This window comes from Kogia breviceps, chromosome 20 (genome assembly GCF_026419965.1).
Source record: "Kogia breviceps isolate mKogBre1 chromosome 20, mKogBre1 haplotype 1, whole genome shotgun sequence".
Lineage (NCBI taxonomy): Eukaryota > Metazoa > Chordata > Mammalia > Artiodactyla > Physeteridae > Kogia > Kogia breviceps.
Window position 1 is genome coordinate 11,885,066 of NC_081329.1, and position 10,293 is coordinate 11,895,358.

The 10,293-nt window shown below is 45.8% G+C and overlaps 1 protein-coding gene across 3 annotated transcripts in view; it reads left to right on the forward strand.

Moving 5' to 3' along the window:
- PRIMPOL (primase and DNA directed polymerase) overlaps positions 1 to 10,293 on the forward strand; it is a 112,631-nt gene that overhangs the window by 34,439 nt on the left and 67,899 nt on the right. The window lies entirely within an intron of this gene.

Below are 10,293 nucleotides of genomic sequence, written 5' to 3' on the forward strand. Positions count from 1 at the left end.
TGAAAATGAGGGAAAAAAGACTTCATGCAAAAGAAATATTCCTCAATTAATTCCAATAATTCAGTTTCAATTAATTTGAAAATAACTTTTACCATCTCTTTCTCTGTATAGTGGTAGTCATCAGGACATTAAATTTTATTTGGAAAATCCCTCAATCCACCCCACACTGGCTAGTACTTTTTCCATTTTCTGGTGCCCATCTACTCATTAGACCAATCCTACTAGGATTCCTACTAGGAATCCTACTCAATTGATACATCTCTCCTTAAACAGCAGGGACATGTTGGCCACGACAGCACTGCAAGAGGCCCAGAGCAGGGGGCCAGGTGAATTAAAGGCCAGGTCCTTTATGGGCCTTAGTTTCCCCATATTTAGATTGAGAGTATTTTACAAAGTAGATCTCAGGCCATGTGACCTGAATTCTTGTGAATGTACATTACAGCCTCAAGAAGTCTGCAGAACAGAATGGAAAGTGTCTGAGATGGTAAGAGATGCTTCCTCCAGGACAAAACATTTCCCAAAAGGACAATTTTCTTTCAGGGTGTGGTATCCGGAATTTTTTTTTTTTTTTTTTTGCTGTAATTCTGTAGAATGCATTAATGTAGCAAGAAGAAAAATCACCTGGTGAACTTCCAACCGAATCAAAGCTGATTCACAAGGTGTCTGCCAAGTGTTACTCACCTCCGTGCTCAGCCCTCAGCCCTCACTTGGAGCTGGGCGTGACCAGGCAGGCACAGTGGGTGGAATTCTCAGATGCCCCCCCAGTTCCTGCCCCCTGGTGCCCATGCCCTGTATGATTCTCGCCTCTTGAGTGCAGGCGGGACCTGGGAATCTGGTGGGATTTCACCCCTGTCATAGGTTAGGTTACGTGGCAGAGTGAAGGGGTGTTGCAGATGTAACTACGGTCTCCACCTGGTTGCCTGTGAATAATCAAAAGGGAGATGATCCTGGCTGAGCCTGACCTGAGCAAGTGAACACCTCAAAATGGGGCCTGGGCCTTCTCTGGAGGGAGGAGATGTTTGAAACGAGAGATCCCTCCTGCTAGCCTAAAAGCAAACAGCATGTCATGAACCGCCTGTAAAGGGGCCCTCGAGGCGAGGACCCAAGGGTGGCTCGTAGTTGCTGAGGGTGGTGTCCGGCTGACAGCAAGAAAACAGCCATGAGGAACTGAGTTCTACCAATAACTTTAATGAGCCTGGAAATGGTTTCTTCCTGAGTCAAACCTCTGGATGAGAACACAGCCCACTGGCACCTCGATTTCAGCTTGGTTGGCCCCTGACCTGAGGACCTAGCTCCGCTGTGCCTGGACTCCAGACCACAGAAACAGAAACTGTGCGAGAACAAACGTGTTGTTTTAAGATGCTGAGTGTGTGGTAAATGGTTTTGCATCAGTAGAAAATGAAATCAGCAGGGACCAACCCATCTTCACATTCCTGCAGCTTTCTGCAGAAGCTCCTTGCACCCTGAATTCACAGCACTAGCACGGCCGCCTTGCACGTACACACGTGCAGTGAATCCAACCTATTATGAGCTCTAGGAATCCGGGGGAAGCCATGGACGATCCCTTAGGAAATACATGAGCCTTGATGTAGGACAGAACTGATTGCCTGTGAAGTCCTAAGCTGTGTGTTTTATATGCATCCTCTCTAATCGTCCTAACCACACTGCAAGGATGATGTTATGGTTATGATTATTTTATGAATAAGAAAACTGAGGTTCACAGAGGTGAACGAAGATGCCCAAGGTCATGTAGTAACGGAGCAGAGACATCAGGCTTTGTGACTGGATCTTGCTGACCCCAAAGCCAGTGAACTTTCAATTTCACAATGCTCCTTCCTGTTTCTCGCCTCCACTTTGTTTTTGAGTTCCTAAAAGCCACATCATCATTCGGCTTCCCAATTGCCCAACTCTGTGGCCTGCTCACGCAGTGAGTGCAGTTACTCCCTGCCTGGAGCGATGCCCGGAGCCCAGACTCTCCTTGTTGGTCTTCTTGCTCCTGTATGTTTGCTGCTACCCACACACAACACCATGGACAGGTGCTCCCGACCTCATTCCGTCAGCTATAGGAGCTGCTGCTGCTTTGCTTTCTGGATCCTAAGGTAACAGATGGGTGAAAGAAGAATGGAGTTGGACAGAAGATCGAAAAGGAAAGTAAAAAAGAAAATTATGGTGTTTTAAATGCATTGCCAAGAGACTTCGAGATTTTTTAGTTAAGAAAACCAGTGCATACATCACAGGATAGGGGTCTGCCCATTTTCAACCAAATTTGACTCCAACTCTGCAGTGTTCCAGCTCTATCCTGAGGCTTGTATACCCTCCTTTAAGGTGGCTTCTTTAAGTGATGCACTAAAGTATAGTTGTGGGTCATCTTGAGGGCTGGTTCTGGAAAAGTGAGTCTCTGCCATTTTTTTTTTTTTTTTTTTTTGTGATATGCGCGCCTCTCACTGTTGTTGCCTCTCCCGTTGCGGAGCACAGGCTCCAGACATGCAGGCTCAGCGGCCATGGCTCACGGGCCCAGCTGCTCCGCGGCATGTGGGATCCTCCCGGACCAGGGCACGAACCCGTGTCCCCTGCATCGGCAGGCAGACTCTCAACCACTGCGCCACCAGGGAAGCCCCAAGTCTCTGCCATTTGATCACATTGTTCATAAGGATCTGAGACCTTGTATTCTTCGGCTCTCTCCTCCAGCTACTCCCCCCCACACACACACCAAGAAAAGATCCTTTCTGATCGTCTGTCACTTTGACCAACTCTCCGTACACATGCTGATGCAGTATCTCACAAGGACAAAGCTCTAAGGATCAGGTGTAAGGTGTTTTCCCAATCTGTTTTACAGACACATGCTCTCCTCTAGATTCCAGGTGCATGCTTTGGCTTGTGTTTTTCATTTGGTGTCCTTTAAAGAAGTGAGTAATCGAGGGATTGTAGAAAGAGCAACGACTCAGGAAGCAGAAATATCTGGATTCATGTTGAGGCACTACCAGCCACAGGCTGTGTGACCTTAGGCCAGTCATTTAACCTCTGAGCTTTCAATTACAAAATTTCAACTTCATTTAGCAAACTGAGATGATAATGCTACTTCCTAAGATTCTTGTGAGAATGAAGGGAGATACTGTTTGTGAAGAGCTTGGCATAGAGAAATTGCATAAGGGTAACTACTATCATAAGCACACATGGCAAAATCTGCACCCACGCTTCCTTTCACCCTGTCACAACCTCCCGTTCCCGCACTGTCGATTTGGCTGTGAGACACAAGGCCTTCGCGGCACCAAGGAGACTTGTCGCATTAAGTTCTCGTGTTTTGATGTTTAACAGCTGAAGGCCAGGTGTGACACAGACAGAGAAGGCTGATCTGCCTCTTCCCTCTCTGTCCTCCCCGCCACCAGGTGAAAATCCTCCGAGCTGGAGAAGGGAGGAGACCTGGTGAGGAAAGAGCCGGGGTGAGTCAATGCTGAGGGCCTCACAGAAGGAGCCCTGCTGTGCAGCCCCTTAGATTTGGGGTTCTGCAACTTAGAACAGACTGGCACCCCATTTCCTGCTTGGATCCCCGAAGGAGAAGCTCCCGCCGTGCCCTGCCCGTCAACGGTAGCTGTAGAATAAGGCATAAGCTGTAGAAAGGGCTTAAGTAGGTGGGCTGGGGGCAGCCTCCCAGATACCCTGCTTGTCCCGCCAGGGCTCAAGAAACAGCTCAGTAACCTTCCTCTGTGGTCTGAGATGCAGCCAGCTTTGATGGGTGAAGGGCAGCAGCAAAATATGCCGCCCTAAACAGTACCTCTTTGGCATAGGATTTGTTTGAGAAACTACAGACACAGGAGAAGTTCTGAAAACAAAGGAGAAGTTACTCTTTGGCAAGAGAAATGTACCTTTACAAAGGAAATTTCCACTTGTAGGGTTATGTCCCTCTCTGTACCAGGAAGGGAAGGAAAACCCTATCAACGGAGGAGGTACAGACTCAAATCTGTGTAACAAACCTTACCCTTGTTTACCTTGCTCTTCCTGGTAACCGTCCCCATAACTGAGCTCCCCTCTCTTTTCTCTCTTTTGTCTTTAGTGAAGAGGTTATCCAAGCCAGTGGTTTTGGTCATGTTGGGGAATTCCTCAGTTTTGTTTGCTGGGTGTCTCCTATGTACACACAGGTTCATAAACTTCTGTTCGTTTGTCTTGTGAATCTGTCTTTTATTACAGGGACCTCAGCCAAGAACTCAGAAGGGTGGAGGGAAAATTATGTTTCCCCCCCCAACAAGGGCCTCGTGACTGGGAATGAGACTGTGAGAGCAGAACCCCCACGGGAACGCAGGTGTCCTGATGGATGCCGGGGGGGGGGGTGCGGGGGAGGGGAGGAGGACAGCCAAACAGAATGACATTCATCTCAGCAGGACCCACGGGGCACCTGTGACACTGGAAGACCAGCCACCTCCAACCTCCTCCTCTCTCTGTCATGATGCTTCACAAACTCCCAGGCAGGGAGTGAGCCCCAGGTTGGATGGTTTATCTCTGAGCGGATTGGGTTTGCCCTAAACCGATGAGTTCTCTACTACCAAACAGAATTGAGGTTCAAGTAACTTGACATATTAACAGAGTGATAAAGACAGTTCACGTATCCAGTGACCCCACCCATGTCGCAGATCTAAGCCTAAATCAGCCTGCTTGTACCAGACACTCCTGCCAAGGAAACCTGACATACACCACTCACAATCCTCCAGCTCAGCTTTAGCTAGTTTACCTAACCCTAGAAAACACCACCTGCCACCGTCCTACCCGATGGTGCTGCTTCCGCGTGGCCGCTTCTCTCTGTAAACCTCCTTCTTGCCCCAAATCCCTCCGGAAGCGGGTTCCCGCTGTGCTCCCCAAATCCTTGAATAAGGGACATCAAACTCATTACTAACTCGTTTTCGTTTTGTCATTAAATGAGAAAGTTGTGAGGGGAAACAGAATATGCCACCCCAAAATAGCCACTTTGACATGTGGATGTTTGGGCCTGAAGGCAATGAAGACCCAGCAGTCTCTGGAAAAGCTTTTTGCCTCTCCCTTAACTGCCTAAAGGAATTTAGATAAAGGGCTGTTGCAGAAAAGTAGCTATTACTAGAGATAACTTTTATATCAGAAAGACTTACCTGCAAGGCAAGGCAAACGTTTGTTTATCAGACATTTTTTTCTTCTCCTCTTCCTGTGACTTGTCCTCTTTCCCTTTGAAGCCCAGACCCACACCCCCTTCTTCTTGGCTCAGGACGGTATGAAAGCCTCACTTAGAATAGAAGGGGCACAAAGTTGAGAGCTATAAGTACAGATAAGTCAAGAAAGTAGTTTCCCTAGTTCTACTGGCATTTCCAACAGCAGCAAACTGATGGATACGTAGAATAACCTGCTTGGGTCTCTAGAGCTTTAATCTGTCAAGACAACTTTTCCATCGTTATCTTTTAAAAATTTCTCATGTCACTGCTGCTGGAAGGAAGATATTATTGTCCCCATTTTAGAGAAAGAGAAACTGGAGTTCAGACTGGGGAAGAGGCAGCTAGTGAGCTGATTCCAGAGCTGGTACTACCCAAACGACACGAAACCAACCCAGGGAGGAAGTGGGCACGTGGCAGGTGGAGCAGGACGGGGCCGGGGGGGGGGGGGGGGAATTCTGAGCTGAAATGAACTGTGACTGTATTTAGTGAAAAACGTTTCTTAGTCATAGTTTACCTGTAAGTTTCACATGCTGAAAAAAATGGGTTGCCCAACAAACATAAGATCTTCAAAGATAGTGCAGATGTCAACTAGGAATTTCCCAGAATTTACTTGATGCGATTCAAAATTATGCTCCCGTCCAACTAAGTAAGTTGATATCAGTGCAGTGGTTTGAAGGGACTTTTACATCAGGGCTTGAACACAGAGTAGATGCCCTTAAGGCTCATAGATAAACTTTCACAATAAGCTTCCATTGGGGACTTGATGACTTTCAAGAAGAAAACTGTAAAGAGAATCCCTAACACTTGTAGTGGTTAACTTTAAGGATGTGAATGTATCATAGTGGCTCTGAGTCTAGCCTATCTTTTTAATGTTTTCCTTGGGTAAACCAAACCACTGTTTTGGTTCAACTATTTCAACCTATTAATTCTGCTCTATGCTTGAGGGCATGTGAGGAGATGAGGAGAGAACCCAGGGGGGTATATCAGGTTCTAATTTTGTCCCATTTTGTACTTACATGAGAAATTCAAATGAAATATAAAGGATATTTGATTGCTTTGAATATTAGAGAGATATACCCAGAAAGTTCATATTAAATTTCTCACATTAAAGGTTTTTTGAAAAAAATTTGTTTAGAAGGTACTTGGGAGAGTGGGAGGGAGGGAGACGCAAGAGGGAAGAGATATGGGAACATATGTATATGTATAACTGATTCACTTTGTCGTAAAGCAGAAACTAACACACCATTGAAAAGCAATGATACTCCAATAAAGATGTTAAAAAAAAAAAAAAAAGACGGTACCAAGGGTACCTTCAACAGGGATAAACTGAAACGAAAATAGGCAGATGGAATCTGTCCTTAATGGACAGACTTATTATTTAGACAATTTAATTTTCTATCAGCCTGGGTTGGGTCAAGGGTGTGATGATAGATCAGAGTTGATACACACAAGCCAGACAAATCTGATTTGTTTGTCCATGCAAGGTCCCAAGCTCGGCTGGGGACGGAGAGCCCCGAGGAGGGGAGCAGGAGATGGGGAGAGCAGGGTGAGGCGTGGGTGCAGAACAAGATTTTGGTACCCAGACTGCCTCCATCACTTACCCCGCAGGAGTTCAACCATTCTCACAGATTTACAAATAACTGAAACTCTCAACAGACACCACTTGCAAATTTTATTGCTCAGTCTCTTCCGTCTGAATTTGCATCAGCAACAGTAGCTCTGGAAGCAAATGTTCAAAACAGAGACCCAGCAGCATTGGCTGGAAACAGGCAGCTACGATTTCTACCCGGTGCCTTTGTCTACTTCATGTTCCAATTACAAATTGGAAACAAAAAAATATATATTTTAAGGTTTTGAGCAGAATTATCGGTTATTTTTTCTAAGCTTTAAAAATGAGCAGGGACCTTGGAAAATGTGAGATTATGTCCCTCCTTATTTTGGGAGGGAGGAGGAAATGAAGGAGGTGGGAGTTAAAATGCCCTTTCTTTTATGAACGGTGATAACAGGTGCTAGTTTTAAACAGTGTAAGTTGACAGAAACAGAAGGTAGATTTTTAAAAGTTCCCTAAAAGCAAAGGTTTATAAACAAAAGTACATTTTCCTTTTTTTTTTTTTTTTTTTTTTTTGTTTGCGGTACGCGGGCCTCTCACCGTTGCGGCCTCTCCCGTTGCGGAGCACAGGCTCCGGACGCGCAGGCGCAGCGGCCACGGCTCACGGGCCCAGCCGCTCCGCGGCACGTGGGATCCTCCCGGATCAGGGCACGAACCCGCGTCCCCTGCATCGGCAGGCGGACTCTCAACCACTGCACCACCAGGGAAGCCCCAAAAGTACATTTTATCACATTATCTTATGCTATACTCCTGCACATGGAATCTCATTTCAGCAAATCAGTGCCCATAGGGAGGAGGACACACCCAGCATTCTCACCCCTTAGTTCCATGACCTCAGCTCCCAAATGGTCTTTCATCCGACTTCAGTCTCCAACTTAATCAGTCACATCTTTTTCATGATTGAATTTGCCCCACCTCCCATCCATTCTCTGACTACAATCTGCAATCCTTTCAGTCTTATTGTTCCACTACTCGTACGATGAGGGTGCTTCAGAGTCATCAGGACCATCAGGCCACGGACCACTCTTCTTATTCCCTAAAATTACCCCCCTTCTGTGTTCATTGCCCTGTCTCTCCAGCTTAGCTTCCATGGTCCATAAGTTGAGTAGTAACTCATTTTGCAGTCTCCTGAAGTCCGTGGCTCCTCTTTTTTTTTTTTTTTTTTAAAATAAATGTGGGCAAATACCCAAAGTTGGATGAAGCCAACACATACCAAGCAGCTGAATGTTCCTAGATAAAACCCCACAACAGGGCAGGCTGGTACCACTGTGATTCACCATGGCTGGTTTCACTGGGTCCTAAATGCCGCCCAGCGACCTCACTAAACTTCTCCAGTCAACTCACTCTCCAGCTCTTGACAATGATGGTTTCAAAGCTTCCTTATTCTTCTAACCCTTCGAACAGTTAACTTTGAGCAGTCATTGTCTTCTACTTCTTAAAAAATACAGTGTTATAACCTCCTGTTACAAAACTTAACAAGCCTAGCTTTATTCACACCCAGCTTCTCATATTTCCTCCAGTTAAAAACAAAGAAACAAAAAAAAAGACCCACCTCCTCTCTGCATCCCCACAATTAGCTCAGATTTAACCCCCTCTCATTTCTTAGGAACCCTACACTGTCATTTACTTTTCCCTCCAGTATTTGCAGTCTTTTTTCCTGACTGGATTCTCGCCATCAGCATCTAAACATGCTCAAATCTCTCACACAACACAACATTTCAACTCACTTCCCCCTCTAGCTACTTCTTCCCCCTAATCCCGCCCTTCCTTTGAAGCCAATTTCTCAAGTTTTCTATACTTTTAATTTCCGTTTCCTCGCTTGGCATTCATATAGCAATCCTCTCTAAGCTGGCTTCTGCCTCAACATTTGCACAGAACCCCCTTTGTCAAGATCACCGATAACCTCCTGTCACAAATCCAATGCATATTTCAAATGTTCATTTTCTCTGAATTTTCAGTGGTTTGTCCCAGCAGGCCACTTCCTTGGGAAGCAGTTTCTTCCCTTGGCTTTCTCACCCTATACTCTCCTGTTTTCCCACCTTCAGCCCTGGCCGTCCTTTTCGGTCTCCTTTCCTGGGCCCCTGGATGTTGGAGCCTCTTCCCGTTCCGCTAGTACTCTGTCCCTCGGTGGGATCTGTAGGTACAGCGTCCTCAAGGCCCCGCTCTGCAGCATCTCCCCGTGAGCCTCACCTGCTCTCCTGCTGACTCCTCTTCACCCACAGTGGCCTGCTCAATGCTCCTTAAACCTGCCAGGCAGAAATGAGTCTTTGGAAATATTTCAGTAAAATCAGTGAATTCGCTTTCAATACATTGGCCAAACAAGCTTCCCTCTTGGGAAGCTGTATATGAGGCTGTTAGGTCCCTGAGCTGACATTTAAGTCACCTAAAACCAAAGCATCAGGTGTAGATCGGACATTGGCCTCTTAGCTCAAACATGCTACTTAATAGCTTTTGCACCAACTTTAAATCTGGAAAAACACTTTCTTGAAAGGGAGATGCTTGCTTTTTCTGAACATCCCTAAGCACGTCAGTTCCTCAGTTCTTTCAGTTATCAACATAGCAGACGGTAGAGATTCTGTGCACAAAAATTCTTTGATGGATATTTCTTGGTCTTCCTCATCATGTGATAATCTATTACAATCATATCGCAAAGGATAAGGATGGAACAACTAGAGAGTGAATTAAGAAGCGAATGTGAATAGTCTAGTTTGCTCCTTGAGCTATAAAAAGCTGATGCTGAGTATTACTTTAGGCTCAAGTTCTAATATCAAGCATGTTATGATTTCTCAACTAATACCTACAGAGGCTGAAGCAAAGAAGAAAATAAACAAGCTAAACAAAATCCTGCAACACGGCTAAGGACAGCTGTGGCATCCCTTCCAGCCCTACTCCCGTATGGGTCCACATTTTCATTCCTGAAAGTTTGGTGCCATCCCCATCCCCCCTTAATTTGATTCCATTTTTGAAGGCTGGCAATACGTTGACACGGTTCCAAAAAGTCAGGACGATATCGAAAAGTCAACACGAAAGAAATTTCACTTCCATCCCTGTCCTCATCCACCATTTACATTTGTATTAGTGTCCTTTATCCTCCTGGTGTTACTTTATGCATATTCTTATACTCTCCCTGCCCCCTGGTCCTTTTTTACACAAATTACAGCAGACTGTCTATGGCGTTGTGTTTCATCCTTTCGCCCCTGATCATACATGCTGGAGATCTTTATCAGTTCAAGAGGGTCCTCCTCACTCTGTTTTACAGCAAGCCGTGTTCCACTGTGTGGATGTATCAGTGTATCTAACCTATCGTTTTTACAGCTGGGTTGCTGTATTAAAACAATGCTGAGGTGAATAATTGCGTATATACTTTCGTACATGTATGGGTGTATGGGTAGTTTGAGCTCCAAGACCTGAGATTGCTGCTTCAAGAGTAAATAATTGGACAGGTATTGCCGGATTCTCCTCCACACGCCGTTGTGTGCTCCCACCAACGGGGGATACATTTCCCCACAGCTC